Consider the following 21,850-nt stretch of genomic DNA (forward strand, 5'->3'; position numbering starts at 1 on the left):
TCAGTGCACCAACATCTTCAGCAATCCAACGCAGGATGCTACAGAATTTGCAGGGTGCAACATGACTTAGATGGCAAAAGCATTGCTGAGGTACAACACTAAAAATATAATCTCAGAAAGAACCAAGAATCAAAAAAAAAAAAAAAGGTGAAATAACAGTCAAGAGTGAAGAGAAATAGGGAGAAATCAGAAAACAAGGTGGAAGAGGAGAAACTGGAAACACACCCCATTGAACAGCACCTTGTCAGGCAGAGAAGTAGCACTGCCTCCAAAAAAAGCCAATTCAGGCTTCAGGAAGTGGCAGGAACAGTGGGAAAGGGCCGACCAACCTGACCTAGAAGAAAAATAGGAGAATCAGGGTATTGACCCATAGGTTTATAACGTTGAATAGTTTATAACGTTTTTAACATATGGGTAGAGACCCTCAGAATTTGACTCTGAAATGAAACCTTAAGGAAAATAGCTAACCAACCTTGTTCTTGATCTTTTTGTTTAGAACTTCTATTTTATGTATATATATATATATGTATAAAAATCAAAAGACCTCAGAAATTTTACTCAAACTCATCAATCTTTTAATAGTAACTGGCAGTGACTCATGCCCCACAGTTTGCCATGCATGCAATTGCACACTGAAGTCCCTGCCAAGTTTTACAGCTTGGATATTGTACGATCGTAGTTTGCTAGCCCACTGTTCTGAGTGATGCTAATGCCACTCGGGTTTTATTAATATTAAATATTGGATTTAGCAGTTGCATAGCAACAGCAGAACATCTTATGTGCAATGTTTGACATTAAAAAAGGCAAATAAGGGAAGTATGAATGTATTCAAAAATTATACTAGAGACTGGTAAAACTGCCATAAAGCTGAGCCCTATTCCCCCCAAATGCAAAGTGCAATGCAGCAAAGGCAGTTTAAGCCCTGTGATGTTGTGTTCAGTCATTCAGGGCTCCAAAAGAGCAACTGTGTACAGTTAATCATGCAGAATACATTGAAAACAAAATCTTGAAAAAGGAGCTGCCTACTTTTTATAGTATTTTTTCTCTCCATTGTCACTGCTCTTAGAAGCTTGAAAAGAACATTTCTTTTCCCACCGATTGTCCTTTTCCATTTGGCAGATGATATTTTCCTGCATTTCAAATGGAACAGAAATTAACATGGCTCTCTCTGCTAAATTCCAGTTTCTATATTTTCATCATCTGTATTTCAGTGTCTGATAGTTTACAGCAGCTGAAGAGCAGAGCCAGTGGAAAAGTTGCAGGAATAACAGAATTAGAAGAAAGAAAAAGAAAGAAAATTCCAGTATTTTAGAAATCAGTATTAGATTTTCAATATCAGTTGTATTTAGATCTCTGATATGCTCTTCACAATCAAAGCAGCCACATACTTAACTCCCACAAATGTTACTGGTGACCTTTCCAATGAAAAACACTTTCTGGATGTTAGTATAAAAATTTAGAAAAAATATTTTAATTTTAAAAAATCCCCTGAATTTATAAACTTTAAAACATCTCTCTTTTCCAGAAGGCTCTCTAGAAAGTGAAGAATTAGAAAAAATAAATCCCAGAACAAAGAAAGAAAACCCTTAGTAGTGAAGCAAGGGTGGAATAACTTTTTAAATGCAGAGGTTGTTACACACTTATTCCTATTTCACAAAAGTTAAACTGTAAACAAGTAAAGCCTCCCCTAAAACTTTCTCTGGTAAAAATCAGAATATATATGTGCCGTTTTTCTGCTAAGGGTAGCAAGAAAAGAAATTAAAACTAAAGAGAAGGTGGGGGGGAAGGTTGACTATGCAGTCCTCAGCATGATCAATTTTCACTAGTTTTCTCTCTGCACCTAAACAGTTTTATTTTCATCTTTTCTCGGCATTTTTTCCCCATCTATAACCAAATATTTTGGCAGAAATTTAAACTGTAATTGTAGTTTGATGGCTAATGGTCTAAGACAACAATTTAACACAATAGTTTAATTTAAGCTTTGCAAAGAAAAAAAAAAGTTAAGCCCTCATGTCATCTTCTCCCTTAAAACTGAGAGCCCTTGTGATCATTAAGTAGCTACCAGGCTCCTTGGGATAACAGTATCTAGTAATGCAAATTAGCCAGAGACACATTCTCTACTATAAAAACAGGAATGCAAGATCTTCAGAAAAAGATAGGGATGCACTTCTGGAGTGCCATTGACACAGAGCCTAGCATGTCAAACAATGCTTTTTTCCCCCTAAGACAGCACAGCTCAAATATACCTTTGAATAGTTACTACATAATTCAGCCCTAGATATGTATCTAGTCAAAGCAGTAAAGCTTTACTTTAACGTACAGGTACAAATCATTTTAGGGGAAGTAAAAAACCACAGACTACTATTGCTCTGAGTGTATTATTACATAAATTGTTAATAACTCAAAAAAAAAAATCAGCATAGCAAGGGCAGAAAATTAAAAGCAACATACATAGTTGTCAACTCCTCAGCCCTTATCTATGCATATAAATTTAACCAGTGAATATCAATTTATAAACTAAACCTCAATAGACTTAATGAGTACTACTCAGGCCAGCAGTTAAGTATAGTAGGTCACAGAACCAGAGAATCAGAATATCCAGAGACTGAAGTGATCCACAAGGATCAAATCAAACTCCAATGGACCAGTTGCAATAGAAATTAAGACAAGTGATTCATCAGCATTTATTTATAATAAACAACCAAATATATAGCAATTTCCACATTAAAAGGACAACTTCAAAAAGCTGGAAATTTAGTCAAGTCACTTAAGACATTAGTTGGCTATATATTTTGTTTAAATTACTCAACCATCTAAGAACATATCAGAAACCATCAAACCCATGGGGGAGAAAACCTGACCTGCTAAATGGGGGAAAAAATTAAAAAAACAACAAAACCCAAGCCCAGGTGACTAGGAGTAAAAGCACAAAGAGGAGACAAGCAGTTGGATGATGGACAGGAAGACTCAGAGCAGAGAAGTCAAATCAACACTCAGAAATGTTGCAAAAGTCAGAGAGGAGATGCTTTAAAGTAAGCAAAGATAAAATCAAAATCAAGGCACATATACATTGGAACTTTTAGATAAAATATGTAGGAGTATGGTAGGATATTACAAAACGTTCAATAGAATGGCAATAATTCAACAAAATCTATCAAAGTGCTGTTACTAACATTTGTAAGTTGTTTTAATATTCAATGGACATGTGCTGGGTTTTTTTCTGTGAGTTACTCAGAGTATTTGCAGCAGTGTTTAATTCCAAAAAGTCCTGAAATATTGTGGAAGTCCCAATGGGCTCAAAAAAAAAGAAAAAAAATCACTTTGAAATGTCAAAACATTAAACAAGTTAGTACCAGGGTCTCAAACTGGTAAAGGTTTTCAAAACCAATGAATAGTTCTCAGGAATTGATAGCAAAAATGGTATCAATCAACATGGGCTTACAGAAATTCTTATTAGAGTCTTACAAAACTAAAATTTTAATTAACAACAGGTTTGATATAATATCTTTAGACTTCTGGGCTGGCATGACACATCTTGACTAAAACCACATATTTAACAAAACCCCCAAAATTAAAAAAAAAAAAACATTAAGCCACACCAAAGAAAAAAATCAGTCAAGTAAATACAAAACATTAAAAATCAATTAAGTGACAGCTCTTAAAATATTGGTGGCAGTGAGAAACTACTGGCAGTGAGGTCCATCAGGTACTGGTTCTTGGCCCTGTGCCATTTGGCATTTCAGTCCTAGTCAGTGACTTGGAAGAAAGCAGTCACTAAATTTGCTGGAGCTACAAAGACAGGAAGAGCAGCAATTAACAAAAGGCCCAGGTCACAGAAGCTGCTTACGAAAGCAAATGCAATTAAACACTACTTGGAAAGGGGGGTAGGGGGAATGGAGAAAGCCACAAATCACACATCTAGGAACAGGAAAAACAGCTTCTCAAAGACATACCCAGATCCAGCAGCTGAAACTGGAAGCTGATCAAACTCAGCCAGACATAAGACACTCTTTAATTTTACAAGGGTCTAATTGAAGACACAAGACACGCACCCTGAGACTGGATCATCGTTTTCCCTACTCTAGGACTCTGAAGGTGTTGTTTAGGAAAGCATAGGCTGGTTGCTGAGATCTATTTCCCTTTCATTCTCTCCCAGCAGTTGGATTCATCATGCTAGGAGTCTCATTAACTAGTCTGAACCAAGAGCCACCATCACATCAGGTTTTTACTGGATTTCTTGTGCCTGCGTTTTCTGGTCAAGATTGGTTATATTTATCCACAGCTATGGGATTTGAAGCAGGAATTAATTCAGAAAAATCCTACACTCTATGTGTAACACGGGAATTCTGTCTCTTTCAGGACAAAAATCTATTAAACTTGAATGTTTCAGTCACAAGCATCTTAATAGAAAAGCAAGACCAAGCAACAAGGGAGGTGGAAAAAAGTCACAGGACAGTTATTAATATACACTAAGTCTCATGACATGCATATAATTATAAGTTGTGAATATTCTTTTATTCATGCAACAAAATAAAAGAAACTCCCATCTACCTATGATGAGAGATCTCGTTATCTGCATGGAGACCAATTAAGGACTCCAACTACAAGGTAAATCAAGTTTGCTTTAGCTTCTTGGGGAAAAAAGTAAAAGCTGTGCATCTCAACCAATTTTTCAAATTTCATGCTTCCCCATTCTTGTTAATGAAACTGCACTGTTCAGGGACTTACTGCAGACATTCCTGCTCCAGAGGATTATGAGGATCTTAAATATCAACCTGGTTCTTTAAGAGCAATATAGACACAAGCATAGAAAAGAAAAGAACTACGGATGTTAAGACAGGTACTGCTTTAAAGAACAGATATCTCCAAGTTCTGTATAGCAACACACAGCTCTTCTGTAGCTTTTTGCACCAGAATACCTTCCGTTCAATACAGAATAACATGTGCTGAGGTCCCTAAACAGGAATTTGGAGCTCAAGAGAATAAGAATTTTGGCCTTAGAGTAGTGCTTTGTTCACTGTAGAAGAGCATCTCCAGTAGAGAAGCTTCATTTGAAACAATCAAGAAGCGAACAAGGTGCATGTTCTGCAGCCACTACGTCACTGTTACAGTAATTTACTGCAGCAGTAAGCTGAGAAATCAAAAAAGCAGCAAAAAACTACAAGAACTGTTGATAGAAGTGCTTCTGACTGACCATCAATCCTGCAGGACTTAATTAAAATTCCACAACTAGTTTGTAATTTTTATAAAAAAGCTGCAGCAGACCATCCTCACTCTGCTCCCCAAACATCCCTCTCAACCAAGCTATTCCTTTTCCTCTGAGAACCAAGTCTAAGAACATTTTCTCTGATGCAATCCCAAACTCACAGTAAGGCATTTAAAATTTAATGAGCTAAATATGACAGCATAACAGCTACATATCAGAACTACAGAGCTGCAGTGCACTTGCCTTCACAGCAGAAAAGTGTCTTGCCAAACACCCTAGAACAGGGGAGATCTCTCTGCTCTACAAGGAAGAGCAGAGAAGTAAAGCAAGTTACCAGCTTGTGTCACAGTACAAGAAATGGAAACAGGAGTCTTTCCATCCAATGTTAGCACTCTAACTGGCAGGCTATCTCACTGATTACAACTGAAAATTCAACCCCAAAAAACCAGAAGTGACAAGTTATAAAGCTTGTTGCCTGAGTGCAGAGTATAGCAAAATATGGATCATCTCCTGCTTCCCTCCCACGAGGAGTATTTTTGTGTGAGCGATCTGATATCAAGAAGAGAATTACACAAAGGCATGCAAACTTCTTATTTCCAATCAAAAGTCTCAGAAGCAGAATACAAGAAAAGCTAAGGATATTGCAATGGCTGTCTCAAGATCCCCTCAAGATACATCAATTGTTCTGGCAGGCTGAGTTGCAATCTTCATATGGATTTGCAGGGTGAAAGGATCCTCAAATTTATAGATACTGCACCACTAATCTGGCTAGTTGTTCAAGTCAGGAGTTGTGGGTTTCTAGTTTACATTTAACTCAAAATCAGGAGATTTATTGTATGACTATCTGGTTTCCTTCACAGTCAGTCACCACTAATGCAGGACCTAACTGGAATCCTCTCACGTAAATACTTGCATTTTATTACCTTAGAAAATAAACCAGAAAATGCAGACAGCACAAAATGACAAAGAATTACAACAGAGGAGTTTCAGTAACTACCAACTTTCTATGCATCCTTAAAAAAATATAGGTTTTACTTAATGGTAGAAGAGGATCTAATTTTTTTTAAGAACTTAAATAAAGTAAAATCCAAACATATGAATTTTAAAAATAAAAACTGAAGTGGAATTTGCTTTTCAGTATCTCAGTTCAAAGAGAGTGCTCTTATTTGTACAGCCTCCAGGTATGGAGTTCCAGCAGGCAACCAGGTACAACTTTCACTGATAAGAAACTGCAAGAACTAGCTAGGAAGTTTACAGATTAAAAAAGTCAAATAGCTCAAGAATGAGGATGCACACTAGCATAAATCAGCATGGACTAAAATACAGAGACCCAAACATGTCTCAAACTTGAGGCTATTTTTTTTAACCGTATTGCATTACTTATTGCAGCAAAATAAAAACCTTGAAACTTTTTTCCCATTGGAGACAATCCGTTAATGCTTCACTCCCAAGCAAAGGTAAGGCGGCATTCATGAACTACCACTATTTATCCCCATGTGCCATGCTCCTAAAGCACAAACTTAAGAATTGCCTTGCAGTAGATGAAATTGATCTGCCTGGAAAATGCCTCCCACGGAAAAGATAGGATTTCCAGCAGCATCAATTCTCTGCTCTCCTTTATTTCATGGCCACAGTAATGCTCGTGTCACAGACCAGGCCAGGTGTGCTATGAGGAACCACTTGCCACAAGCAGGTACAGCAGAGGTCCAAGTCAGTCTAAAGCACAGAAGAACCCTCCCTCTCCCACAGAAGCTGTCTGTGTGGAAGCACAGGACACCAGTGGCTTGCACCCCAACCTCAAGAGATATTGGCACAGTGCAGAAGCATTAGAGGATGAGTTAACTGGCTGAGATATGAGCTATATTTCATACTCCACAACTGCCCTGTTTGAAGAGGGCTGCCTCCCTCAGCAATCCAGTCTTGCCTGACATTGTTCCCTGCTGCAACAGTCACCTACTGAAACCACATTAATTGAAATAATTCAAAGCTAAAAATCAGCCCAGAAATGGTAGGTACAAGCTGCTGAATCCACTTAAACAAGAACTGCCAGCAGAAAAAGCATCTACCAAACCACACCTGTGATCTAGAAAACTCCTGCAGTGTGACTCAGTTTCATCTTCTTTACCACAAGAGGTCATTTATACCATGATTCATTACTGAATTAACTCAATACATTATTCTTTTCCTTCAGCTCTCAAGTTGTAGATATCCCTTTCAACATCTCTACAGAGATTTTTCAGATCTATTCAAGTAATCAGCAAATGGGAATGAAAATATGATTCTCTTTAGGAAACTAAACATAATTACATCATCAATCATTGAACATCTGATGACCTTCAATGAACAGACCCATGAAAACAATTGAACATTTCTGAGTTGAGAAGTGAATATACTGAGTTTACCTGTAAGGTAAAAATCGCCAAGAGCATTTTTACTCTGTTTTTTGTGATTTTAAGTCTGTCTGGTGAAAAATAAACCTCCTTAATAAGCCATTACATAATTGCCTCAATGAACAGTACACCTTGACTCCATCTAGCTCTCAACATCCTGAAAAATCTTATGGTATACAAAGATACAACACTATTAAGTCAAGTGATTATTTCACCACACCAGTGAGTATCTAAATTCTGATTAAGAAGCTAACAAAAGCAAAGAAAGCTCTACATCCTGTAAAGAAAGCTGAATCATGACTACAGTGAATACGAAGCACATGTGATGTTTTGAGAAGGCTTTCCAGAAATGCTAGAAAAGTATCCTTAGCCTTGTCAGATGGACAGCTCATTTCTGCCTCAATAGGAAGGATGATCTAGACGAAATCAGAAGGTGATACAGGCAGCTACACAAAAATGAAAGGGTAAATGAAAGCAGGGCACGGAGTCACAAGTTATATACCTTAAACAAAAACACTGAAAACAAATCAACACACACAGAGGAGTATCTTAACACTGAAAGACACAGAATTCACACCAGGTGAATTCTGGGCAGGTTATAGTGACTAATTGTCATCACTGAAGTCACACTTGCAAATTTACATCAAGAGAGGCATTATTCCATGAGTCTACAACACAAGGTGCAAACCCAAAGGAAGCAAAACTAAGCCTAAAAATCCTCTCCAGCTTTATGGCTGTTTGCACAGCAGTAGTATTGAGAACACAAAGGTACAAAGTAAGGACATGACTGCCCTTGCATACAGCAAGGAAGATACAGCTGTATTACTGTTGTTATTCTTGTGTCAACAGAATCAAATACTAACAGAAATATTCTTAAGCTATCCTTCAGTCACACCTCGGGATATGCCTATGCACTAAAGAAGCTGCAAGCCCTGATGTTCCTCTGGAAACAGAAAAGCATCAGCACAGCTGCTGACAACTTTGTAACAAAATATTACAGCAGAAAAACAATTTTGTGCTGAAATTAACTGCGAGAACTGAAATTGCCAGATGTGATGGAACATTACTCAGTGTAGATGAGGACCAGTAAACCTTTTCTAAAAAAATAACTCCACTCAAGATGCCAGAAACTCACAGTAAATAGCTGTAAAAAAAGCCTGACCTTTGGAGTTTAGTGAAATTTTCCCAAAGAGCAAGTGACTGATAAATATCTCTCTCACTTTTGATGTCACATAATGTCTACTATCATTTCAGGTCACAATTCTTGGAGTCTTACTAACCCTTTAGCCTCAGACACACATCACCAATTCCGTAAGCTGAGCTCAGACTGCTTAACCATCAGCACTTCTAATCACATTTTTGACTGGCAATATAAATTACTATGTAAGAACATATAAAAGATTTTAAAAAATCATCATTTTTGCTTGCCTTTTTTCTAGATTGGAACAATTTCCTGGCCTAGTCCAGTTACACCAGCAAGTACAAATGGCAGGACCAGGGAGGGACATCTTAGACAACACTGCAGAAATCAAGATCTGTCCAACTTAGTTTTTTGCTCTCTCAAACTGCCTTCCCTTATTCCGATTAAAGACAGATATCTGAAATAAATAATGGATCAGAAGCAAAGATCATAGCCAGAAAAGATCCCTTGGAATTTGGTTGATGCAAAAGTAACATGATAGAGAACACAGATTTCTCGATGGCCATTCAGGATTTCAAAGTTATTCCCAAGTACCTTTTCTGGATAGCTACAGTGGATTTGGTGTCTAATGGCATATTTAACAGCTTATAGTGCATTTAACTGAGTTATATACATAGTAATTTCAGTTCCTATCATCATCTTTAAGTCTTCCTCAAACCAAGCTGTTACGTGCAGCTTTTTGACACTGCTGAGTTCTCCATCCCATTTATTCCAGATCTTCTGGAATTCCTGAAATATAGCATATATTATTGGCCTTCTTTAGTCAAATGTTTATCCACTGTACTTTGGTTGAGGCCACCCTATACCCTCATACATTTGTTTTCAATCTAGTTGAAGTTCTTTGCTTCAAAGCATCATTTGTGATCTGAACTTGAGAGAAGACAGCAGTCCCATACTTTATGCACACTAAGTTTCTCAATGTCACTGTGTTGCAGCAGAATCTCAGGATATGCTAACAGTAAAAAAAATTACAAGTTTCTAGTCAAGAACATCAAACTATTACAAAGACAAAACATCTGAAGATAAGACTTCTACAACAGCCAGTCTTGCTCTAATTTTACAGTTAGTGTCTCAGTAAAAAGGTTTTAGTAAACCTGCTAAACCTCCCTCAGATCTTTTCAAAGAATGAAGTCACTCTCATCACTAGGATGATCAAAAGATCTGAAACCAATTCTTTCATGCTAAGTGAAGAAACACTGGGAGAGCACTCAGCCTTCCAAATCAGAAGTTAGTCTTTTGTTCCAAATCAGAATTAAATTTTTCAGGTAACCTATACACAAATCTTCTCAAGCTTGCCCACTCTGCTGTATTGCTAGATTCACCAGAAACTGAAGTATCTGGTACAACTTTTACAAGAAGAAACAATAGAAACCCTTCCCAATTTTGAGTGCTGCTTTGCTAGAAGATTGAGCTTTTAAGATCAGTATCACTGTCCACTTGTAATCAAAGCAGCTCTTTTTGTAACTTCTTAATTGTTCTTTCAGAGCAAAATCTCAGAAATGGATTTCCTAATCCACAGCTAGGAACTGCCAGCAGTACAGCCATATAAACAGCAAAGAAATTTGATGCAAACTGCTTGTGCAAGGCTACACCCTAATAATCTGATCCTAAGGGATTAAAAGTCTACAGTAGCACTAACAACTATTCAGTTTGTTGATGTCTACGACACTTTGTAAATATCTTCCCCTAAGGTAATTTTTTTCCCCTACAGAATTCCTCATACATAAGTTTCTCTCTTTTCTAAAAAAGACTATCATGCACACCTAATGAACAAAGTATAGCATAAAGAGGGAACAGTAAATTACTGATGACTGCATGTGCAAGAAGCATTAATAACTACTTCATGTGAGTGCCCTGCTCCCCACTACTGCCAATTTCATATCTTAAGTACTATGGAAATGATTTCAAATATACCCAACTTTAAAAAAAAGTTATCTTTCACACCAGAAATATTTCCAAGTTCAAGGAATATTAGACATCTAGAACACATTGTGGTGACCATAACACACTTTTCTATAAAACCACAGCAATAGTACCAGAGGTATGAGTGAAGGAAATCAGACACTAAAACAAAATGCAGTGGGATACTAGAACAAGTGTTGCAGAACAACTTGCACCAGTTCTTCTTTTGCCAAAGTAGCCAAGCTAAAGAAGAATTGCAATTTTACTGGATTTGTTACCCATGTACAAAGCTGAACAGTATCAATTAAAATCCAAGCAGAGAAACTATACCTAATCACTGTAAAATCACAGGCAAGAAGGTCAGCAGCAGTTTTAACAAAAGAAATTCAAATCTCATGAAGAGAAGGTTCCTTTCATTTACAGGAGGAAAAGAACAGAAGCACACTGGAAAACTAAGGCTGGAAAGGAACCTGCAAAATCCACAGCTCCACAATAAACCCTGTATTCAGTATCCTAGTGACTTCAGTATTTTAAATACTTGCTTGCCTAGTGTTCAATAAGTAATTCAATTAAATACAGTAGTAGTTGAACACATGGAACACTCCACCAAGAGAAGCCGAGTCAAAAACCCAACATTTTTCAAAACAGCACATATTTTAATGCTGACTTTGTCTTTGAATTGCTAATTACTTCCAAGCAATTACTTGCACAACAGAAAACATGCAATACCTCATTTTGTAGTAGTGATATGATCACAAAACACATTTTTAAGGAAACTGCATTATCAAGTCTGCAAAAATAGTTTAGCATAGGGTTTACTCTTTCAGACAACTGGCTCCTTATGAGTCCCAGAATAATAATATGACCTACGATGCAGGGAATCAAAGAAGACTTCAGTGTGCAATTTTGGGTTTTGTTAACGCTTATTTGATGCAAGTATTTCTATAGATATTTGACTATTTCAGGTATTTAAAAATCTCTCTTCATGCATTCATAAGTCTGAAACGGTCTTTCATAACTATCTTGAACATAGTCTAAAGATTTTATATGTTCATGGATTAACCTGTAGTTAATCTTATTACACAAAGAGCCAACACTTTCAAGAATGAGTGTTAAAGCTGTAACACTAAATAAGCTCATTTAAAAAGCAACCCTGAAATTCTTTTTACTCCTTCACCCATTTTAAAGTCACCAATAAGCACTAGTCAGACTGCAGAATGTTTTTACCAGCAAGCTTCTGAATATGCATAATGCCAATAAAGTTAATTACATTTAAGAAATAATAGTCTATGTGCAATTAAGATACTGGCAACATTTTAATGCAAAAAAAATGTTTAAATATACTAACATCCTAGTCTTGGGATATCCAGTCAAGCTACGCAAAGAGTTGTGTTTGTCCCTTGCATACTCCCAAATGTGGAAGTAGGATCAGAAACTGGATCTGGAAGAAAGGGTAAACAGCACGTTAGTTAAATTCACAGAGGATACTATGTTCGGAGATGTTGCAAACATTAGTGAAGACAAATACATAAATGACCAAGAGAAAAAATAAAATTACTTTGGAAACAAAAACACCTCATGAAAAATAACTCCAAACACTTAATGTAGAAGAACCACAAGGATAGTGGAATAAAACATAAAATGAAAGGAACCTAGAAGCAGCAACAGTGGACAGTCAGCTAAATATGTGCATTGAAAGACAGTCTGGAGTTGCAGAGGCACCAAACAGAGCAGGGAAATTAAAGTTCTTTCTACAGTCTTTGAGCCAATAACAATAGCCATCTCTCTGCACAATTGCCAGGGACTGAAAAATTCCCCTTCATGCCTAGCAAGTGGAAAGCTCTTCTCAATGGCAAATCAAGTTCTGCAGGAGGTAGGGTTTAATTTTTTTAAGCAAAGTTAACATACGGTTAGCATAAGCCTACGCAGCAGGCTCTTCCAGTACTTCTGCTGCTCGTGGCTTTGTGCAGAACAGGAGGAAGCTAAGAAAACGAATCCACTTTTACAGGTGCAACTCAACCTTGCATTGTTCAGATTTATTCCTGTGGTCCTTGAGAAAATAAACCAAAACTGCTAGTTCAACTACTAAAAAGAAAGAAGAATTAAAAAAAAAATCCTTCACCATTTACTTTTTGCCTAAAATTTACTTTTCCCAAGAATGACATCCACTCATCCATCAAGGCAGATGTCAGCACTATCCAGCTTTAATAGCAAAGATAACAGGAGGAAAGCATGGACTCTGCCTTCAGAAAGACTACAAGAGACTCCTCACCCAGGGCAGACAAATGCAAATGTAAAAGTTACAGTAACCAGCATACATCTCCAAGGATTGTCAAGTCTTTGTTTCTAAGAAATATTTCTAGACACAAACTAAGAACCATTTTTTCTGATTCATTCCCAAATTAACAAAATAGGCTAATTTTACAGAATTTGTTTTCCTCAGTAACAAGGGTTCCATGAGGCAACCATGTAGATGGTTTGTACTCATGGCAGTCCACAGACAAAAAAAGAAAAAACCAAAACAAAATAAAAAACCAAAATCCCAAACCAACAGGTTCAACATTTTACCAGAAGCCATCTTTCTGCCTATCATGTTGCTGAACATTAGGAGAAGCTCCAGCATAGAGACTTATGCTCCAGTTTATGCATCCCATCATCACAAGCAAATAGGAGACTGAAGGTTTTCCCTCTTGACGACTGCAAAGCTATGTGATTTCTGAAAAAAGTCATCCTGTGCACATCATCAGCTCCTGCTTGTGGTGTGATGGCAAGAACAAAACAGCTCCTACCAGTCTGCCTCATCTTTGACAGAAACTGGTTAGCCCTACATATTTCAATGGAGATTTAAACAACATGTTGCCAGGTATCCCTCAAGCCAAAGGCACATGAAAGACAGCATAGGTATTAAATTAGTTCAAACTATAAAGACAGTACAGAACCAAGAATCCCATAATCTCATTGAAGAACTCAGTGTATTTTAGGAAGATGCATGGCTTCAGACATAACAAAAATTAATCTCTGATTTTGCACCAGAGGACACTAGCAAAGTATCTCTGTAATCTTTTGCCCCTTTTAAAAGATCAGTGCTAGCATGAGGCAAGTTTCATAGAGGCAAAGTCCAATCACCTTACAGATTCAAAGCAGTCTCTGGAGCAGTAGCAACAGCAGGTTTTGCAGCCCTTTCCTTCTCTACTCTATCACTCATTCCTACTCCTACACTGCATCAGTTACACTGCTAGAAGTTCATGAGACTGCAGAAAGGATAAGTGATTTTGCACACACACCCCTCACTTCTCTCTTTATTTTAAGCAGTAACTTCTATAAGTTCACCTTGTATGAGAACGGGTGTTCAGGGTTAAGACAAAGGTTTACCTAGCCCAGAATCCCAATTCCAATAAGGGCAAAAGTGTAAGTGGCAATACAAGGAGACGACTTAACCAATGCCATCGTGAAAAGCATAGCCAGCACATCACAAAAAACCTCTTTTCAGAAGGAGAAGCATAGCTGCTGCTTAAAAGTCTGTTAAAGAACAGCATGCAATTGCTCCAGTTTGTCAGGTGTGTAACTGCACTGGACTGCTTGCAAATGAAAACCATGAGAGATGCATGTTACAGTAAAGATGCTGGAAAATCAAAGCCTATTAAAACAGAAAGGAGATAGAGTCAACAATAGTCCATGGTGCATAGGTTTTGGCACAGTGTGCTGCAGAGAACAGGTGAGACACAGAGGAGCAGGACAGACCCACGCTCGTGTAGGAGAGGCCAGCACACAGATCCCAGAGCCCTTATGGAAGGCAATGGGACCCACTGGTGAATGAGCAGACAGGTGTTATCAGGGAGTGGTTCTTACTCCAGCTCTCTCTCGAGAACGCAGAGCTGGTCTGACACAGCCCTGGCACACTCCTTGGTCAGCCATCAGGAGATGCTGGCTGATCAATCTCAGATGAACTCAGCACAAGTGCTAACTGCCCTTAGCTCTACCTGCTTTTTCTCCCTAATGACTCTGGTTTGGAAGCAAGCCCTATGACAGTTGTAAACCATGTCTTAACACAAAATCTCTAAAAACCAGCAGTTGCGCTGAATATGCATTCTGACTGGCTGACCACATAAAAAGTCCAGTCCAAACCTATGCATCCCTCTGTAGTAGGGACTGTTTTAACTGGAAATGGAAGATACTGCACTAGACCAAGAATGCTCTGAAGTCTGGTGTAATGAGGGGTTGAGGTCCAGGAGGTTCAAGAGGTTAGAAACCCACTGCCCCTGCTCTTTGGGAGAACACTGATCCCAAACAAGCTGTTGCAGCACTGGCCCATCTTCCCAGTTGGCAACACAAACCTAAGGTGTAAGGTACCCCAGCAGAGATTGTTGTCATTTTGTGAAAGCCCAAAAACACAGATTACCCAACAAGGTAAAGAGAATCCCTTCCTTTAGGCCAACATTCAAAAATGTCTTGACTCTAGTTCGAAAGGAGAATTTAGACTACCATTATGTCAAAGGAACCAGAGCAAGGAAATACCTATGAGAATGACTACTGGGGAATATAAAGATAGATTCAGCTGGTTTCATCCCTGAAAATCATTTTTTGCTAACTAGTCCTAATGTCCCCATTGCAGCATCAGTTTCTCTGTAACTTCCTGTTAATTTTATGAAAAACAAACATATTGGATAAAGATCTTTATCTACTCAAGACTTACTGCAACTTAAGGCACATTGACTAATAAGGCAGCATCAGGAGTAAAATGAGGCTTGCCTGACTCAAGTGCATTAAAGGAGGGTGATAAAAATTAAAGAGCACTAAAATGCATGTGTATGCAAAATATGACTGCAAAATATACTGTGCAAAAATTGTTAACTATGAGAAGCAGAGTAAGAAAACACAAAATTCCACAATTCACTTATCCCAAGTCACTAGAAGACAGATCACTGTAAACTGAAGGTTACTGTACCAGGGAAGTTCATACTGCAGCATGTTTCAATGTTTTGAAGCTATGATTACTGATCACCTGGCACTTTAATCCGTGATAAATCCACCTCTCCACTGAAAGAGCTGATCCCACTCATCCTCCCCACCCCCCCAGATGCTCACTCATCTCGCATTTGCACAGTAACATGACAAGATGGTTCAGGGATCAGTTTCCTGATCCAACCCAGCATGCATTTACACAAAGTGAGGGCAGTGGCACAAAGGGGGTGGTATGATCACTCTTCTCCTGCAGCATTTTAAATCTATGTGAGAGTAAAAACTGCTGTGCAACCATGAATTGTGTTTTTATATGGAAATTCACTTTTACTGCTGTGCATCCCTTGGATATGTATTCTGTTTACCTGTGGTGGAACCAAAATCTTTCCTGAATAATCTTATAAACTGGTCAGCATTAAACAATTGTACTCTCCCATACTGCTCATTTAGGTTAAAAGACATACAATTGTGATTTCTCAGGAATTATGGTAGGAGTTACTGCCCAAACCTGTACCTACTCTAAATGTAACACTAAGCTGCAATTTGGCAAGGTTCAAAATTTGGACTTGCAGTTTCTTCAAAAACAGGGTGAAATGCTTATTACAGTTGCTCTAGCATAACTTCTCCTTTATTTTAAAAAGGAAAAAGTCTACTTAATGTTTCCTATAGCATCTTCTACAAACACTGAACATCACTTTTAGGGTATATAAACTATAATCAATACATTTCAATATTTTTCACCAAAACAGTAATATTGCAAAGAGAGCAATTTCATGCCTTTTCAGAAATCTGACCATCTAGAAACTTGCTTAATGTCATGCAAGACAGTTTAAAAAACAGCATAATGTTTAACTTAATTGTGGACAAAGAATAACTCATGGCTCAAAAGCCAAAAGTAATTTTATTAGATATTCTTGAGGACCATTTTCTGTTAATTTCCTTTACAAAAAGATTCAGAGAACCTATCTAAGGACATCCCTATGCCATCCTAACACTTAACTGAAAATAGTATGTTTTTAGAATAGCTTTTTCATGGTGACTTCCACTTGACTTGTTAAGCTTAAAACAACAAAACCAAAACCAAACCCAAACAAAATAAAAAACCCCAAACAAACAAACAAAAAACCAAAACAAACCCACCAGAACCTGGCTGCCTCTCCCACCAGTGTCTCCCCAAACACTGCCCCCTCAAGTTTCACATTAGAACTTTAATAAGCAAAGGCTTCAAATGAATACACTTTTCTCTTTGATGGGAAGATCAGGTAGTTACCTGAAACTCTTTTTTCCTCTGAAGTGGGAAATATTTTGACCATGCCCCAAAAATGCTTTAAGATGTATTTGGAAGAGTTTAGTCTTTACACAGCTATTAAAGCTCATTATCTCCTTTTCTAAAAGCGTTCTTTGTGAAGCATCCTCATTTATGCTAAATCTGGATTTTCAAGAGACCTAGTTTTGAAGATATACTCATTTTCCTTCACTGGTTCCAAGAAGAAAAACTCTTGGGATATTTCAAGGCTATGATTTCCTGGTAGTTAATTTTCATCTCTACCTCCCCTCAAAAGGAACTAGCAGGGAGAAGCCACCTGAGTTAAACAATGCCTTACCAAGGAGTTTGAAAGCCCACAGACAAGGATTTTACATGTCATTTTGAAAACAAGAGTAAGCTTATGACCTTCTGTGAGGTCATCTGAAGCAAGAGATCAATTTCCTAAGACCAGCAGACTCAAGCTGCTCTAGACCCCAGCCCTACATGCGTGTGGACTGACAGCAGAGGGTGAGGCAGTTACTGCACTACAGCCAAAGCACATTTACACTCTGGCTGCCACGCTGACAGAAAGCAGGCATTAGTCCTCAGGAGAGCCTCACTTGTCACACATAACCACAAGGTGCTCCTGCAGGCACTGATGTCCTTTCACTGCCACTGAGAACAGACGGTTCCCAGCTCAGAGGCAAGGACATCCCTGACAGGGATTCCTCCACACACCCACATCCATGGCTCTCGTTCTGGCCCACTCACAGCTAAGGTCCCACAGCCTCTGTTCACACTAGCCTGTGACTTCTCATTACAGTCAAGGCTTATTAAACCTTGACTTCACAACCCAGCTTAAAAACAGACCAAATAGAGCGACACCAGCAAAACTACGGGGCAGCAAACCAGTGTTCAGAGCATGATTTATTTATTTATTAAAGAAATTTTTGACACCACCAACAGAATCTCAAAACTGCACAATAAATTCAGCACTCTTAACCCTTCAAGTCTCCTAGTATAAACCAACTCAGAAATTAGCTCTGTTTGCTGCTTACCAGCACAATCATGAAGACCCCCCCAGGCAGCATCATGGCATGCTGAGAGCAAAGATCCATCTGCCTTAAAGATGGGATCAAGGATTGCTTATCTCTTTCCTCTAGCTGAATAGGAAATAGCTATTCTTCTTGCTTACAACAATGGAAAGCCCTCCAACTTTCAAACACTAGAAAGACAAGAAGGAACATCAAGAGGGATATAGGGTTGGGATGCTGAAATGCCCACAAACACGATAAGCAGAAGGTGTCGATTTCTTGGGAAAAAGTGCTTTTGCATAGACTTTTTTTTTAAGTAGGTTTAGTAGTTTTAGTCCTGAGGGGAAAAAAGTTTCCAAAAATAACTGCTTACTTTCTGAAGTTTGTGAGGTGTCATCACAAGCGCATTTAGGTGCTAAAGTTCATCACCATGCCAGTAAGTATAGACCAAAGCAGCTGTGATCGACTTCTTGCCTTCCCCTCAAGCACCTCCCATTATATACCAAGCTGTGTAAGGCATTTCCTATCCTAGGGCCAGGAGCAGTCCCTGGGCTACAAGAGCTGAAAAAATGTAAAGTCCTGTCTGCTGTTCTTATTTGGAGCACAGAATTCACTTCAAAGTACAAGCAGCAGAAAGATACAAATTCAAGATTAGTCACAGGCAAACAGATGATTTAAGAACAAGAACCAATCTGTCATAGGAAAGGAGTGCAGCCTCCAAAGTTGACTACAGTTCTGCAGCATCTTTAACTTACGAAGTCAAATTTTAATCTGTTTTAAAACTGAGTAACTTGTTGAGCAGAGTAACCTCTGAACTCTATTCAATTTTGTACTTTTAGCATGCTCAAACTGTGACCTCAGCTGTGGTTCTACCAAAAAAGAGTCAGGTGGACAGTGGCCAGGATGGAGACTATTTGGGTTCTGATACCCAGAACAGCAGTGCACCAAAGGATTAGCAAACAGCTTAGCGTCCATCCCATACTTCAAATGCCTTCTAGTCATTAAAATAAATAAATCCATGTCCTCCTGAGACCTGAAAGGTGCTTTACCTGCTGGTTCAGGGCATCTGCCAATGCACTGCATGGAGACTACATCAGTTTACGCTCAAGCCTGCATATTTAAAGTTCTTTCACAACCGTGTAAGGGAGGAATGCAATGAAATCTTTAGATCTAACACAAACTAGCAGGAGTTTGGCCTTCATAGCAAGATTCTTGGAAGGGAGACTACAGAAACTCTACATTCACAGAGTGCAGTTCTGTAAACAGACCTACTTTACACCACTCTAACCTTTTTTCAGAAGTCAGCTTTCAAACTGAAGTTTTCCAGACTTAGTATCCACCATGATACCCATTTCTGGATAAAATATACTTTTAAATAGCAAAGTATGAGAAGAGGAAGGAAAGATAAAAATCAGTCCTAATCTAATGGATCGCTAAGTATCAGCTCATACTCCTTAACACCTACAGCCACTTTGGAAAGGAAAAATAGCCCTCATTTACAAATCATTTAGAGCAGTAATTTTCAAGTTGTGGAATCCTGAAAAGCATAAAATGCCACACAATTTAAACTATTGGCAGTAGCCTTGTTTTTCCACAGTTGCTTCTTGCCAACTTCAGATTGAAAAACACTGTTTTAAGAGAGCTCTGGCAAAACACAGTTTTCTCAATGGTTTAGGCTTGCTCAAGAAATAAATGCAGCATCCCTGCTGAATTCAAAAGATCATATGCAAAATGGACCTCTGCATGGCCTATGCCAACGGAGCACTAAAGCCATTCATTTCCCAAATGACTGTACATCACTCAAGGAACCCTGCAGAGGCAAGACCAAGCACTAGATTTTGTGAGGAGTTTACAAAAATACTCCTGTGAGATACAAAAACTAGGTTCTCATAGCATCTTACCATACAGTTACAGATGATTACGTTTTTCTTATTTGAATGAATGCATGGGACTGACAAGAATGACAGAAAAGTATAAAAAAACCAAGAGAAATGTGTGGGCAGTAGTTAGGCATTTAACCAGAAATACCAAATTTAGTGTTATACTTGATACAATTTTGCCATGAAGTATAAGTTAGAATAAACTAAACATTCATGGGAAATATTTCAGGGAAAAAACTACTTTTTCCCCCTCCAAGAGACTTTGACACTTCGTTTTGACAAAGACTCAGTGCACTTGTCTTACACAACACATTCTGCAATATGTTCCCTCACATGTCTTCATCCTTTTCCTAATCTTGTAATATTTTGAAAGATAGTAAGGTACAGCATGCAGATAAAGAATAACCACTAAGGTAACTGAAACTTTCAATTTCTAGTTGAATAAGAGCACAACTTTTCCAAAGGACATTTAAAACCAGCAAGGAACACTCCTCTTACTTACCAAAGAGGACAATTAGATCAAGAAATGATCACTGACAAAAAAGTGCAGTAGTTTTTTTTTTAAGAAAAGTTTTTTCACTGCTCATTTGGAAGTGAGCACTGTCAGATTTTTTTTTTCTTCATAAGATAAAAGTAAGACCCTTGAGAGAAACCCCAGAAGAGAGATTTTGGTATCATATAAACTTAAGTTTCACTAATGACTTTAAAGTAGGAGAGAAAGCTAGGGATAAGTAGCAATGCTCCTCCTGTTCTGAAGGATGTATATGGAATCACTGCTTCAAGAAGATTGCTTTTAAGTTTGTTTAGATCAGAAAAAGAAATTACCTCCATGCTTTCCTATTCTCTTGCTTTTGCAGAATGAAATGGAACTTAAGCATCCACTTCTGCTAAAATTTTCTTTATACATGTTCTCAGAAACACATCTTAAAGCCATGATAAAGCATCACCTAGACAGCAGCTGTCATCATTTTTGTCACAATGACAGCCCTTAACCCAGGAGATGACCAAACTTCAGACAAGGGTCTTCTGTAACACTAGCTTATCTTCAACTTGTTCACACTGAGGACCAAATAACTCCCAAAGGAGACAAGAAGTAAGCCAGGTTGCTGTTAAAACCAAAGTAAATCCATTTTCTCAATTCAAATATATAAAAAAAATTCTCCAGAAACCTAAGACTACAGGACACAAGGCACAGGCTGAGAGGACTCATCTGATCACAAGACTCTCCATCTGAAGTGCACAAGCACAGAACTCTATTTTATTCTGACTAATCTGCGACAAAGTTTCAAAACTGACCTGCAAGTTACTCAGCACATTAAGCACAAGCAGACCACCAAAGAGCTTAGTGTACTTGAATCTCTGTGGAGAGTGTAACAGCTGCAGGACTATCCTGTCCTTGCAAGGCCACAGGCTGAATTCAGAAGTTTGCTACACAGGTAACACAGCAAGCTGCCTCCTGTCACACAAACACAGCAGCAAAGGGAGCCAAACAGCACATTGCTACAGACTCATTACAGACACCACGACAAGCACAGGAGCCTCAGCACTAAGAACCTGCCTTGAAGTATTATAAGAGCAGGGAACTACAGGCTGTGAGCTGAAGCTTTCACATCCTTTTGTTAGGGCAACCAACAAAAAAAGAAAAAAAGAAATTAAGAACTCTGACTCTTGACTACCTGTTCCTCTTCCTATTCTGGCAGTTGATCCATTTTCAAAACGACCACCACCCCTGCAGTAGCAGAGGGCAAAGGACATCAGATGGACTCACCTCTCCAGTTACACACCTGAAATACCTGTACTATAGGTGTATGCAAAAAGCAATCAAAGACAACCAGGAAAGTTTTCATTAGTAAACTCAGCTCAAGAGTTAAGATTGTCTGGTGGCCTCTGATGTCTTTCCACGCTGCTGGATTCAGCTTCTGAAAGCTTCCTTTGTTAATGAATACTAGGCTCTTGTCAAGTCCTCTTTTCTCCCCCTCTACTCCCTCCCATAAAATATCATGGTCCTCAGGGCATAAGGAACATCCTTTGT

At 38.4% G+C, this 21,850-nt stretch overlaps 1 protein-coding gene across 4 annotated transcripts in view; it reads right to left on the reverse strand.

The window, feature by feature from the left end:
* Positions 1-21,850, reverse strand: part of LCOR (ligand dependent nuclear receptor corepressor) — a 90,088-nt gene that overhangs the window by 61,082 nt on the left and 7,156 nt on the right. The window contains exon 1 of one of the 4 annotated variants that reach the window (XM_036385633.1): positions 12,048-12,061. The exons of the other annotated variants lie outside the window; for them this stretch is intronic. The gene's annotated coding sequence lies outside the window, so the exon portion shown is untranslated. Of the gene's footprint in view, positions 1-12,047; positions 12,062-21,850 lie in introns of those variants that run through there. 4 annotated transcript variants of the gene reach the window in all.

The sequence above is a fragment of the Molothrus ater genome, chromosome 8 (assembly GCF_012460135.2).
Source record: "Molothrus ater isolate BHLD 08-10-18 breed brown headed cowbird chromosome 8, BPBGC_Mater_1.1, whole genome shotgun sequence".
Classification (NCBI taxonomy): domain Eukaryota; kingdom Metazoa; phylum Chordata; class Aves; order Passeriformes; family Icteridae; genus Molothrus; species Molothrus ater.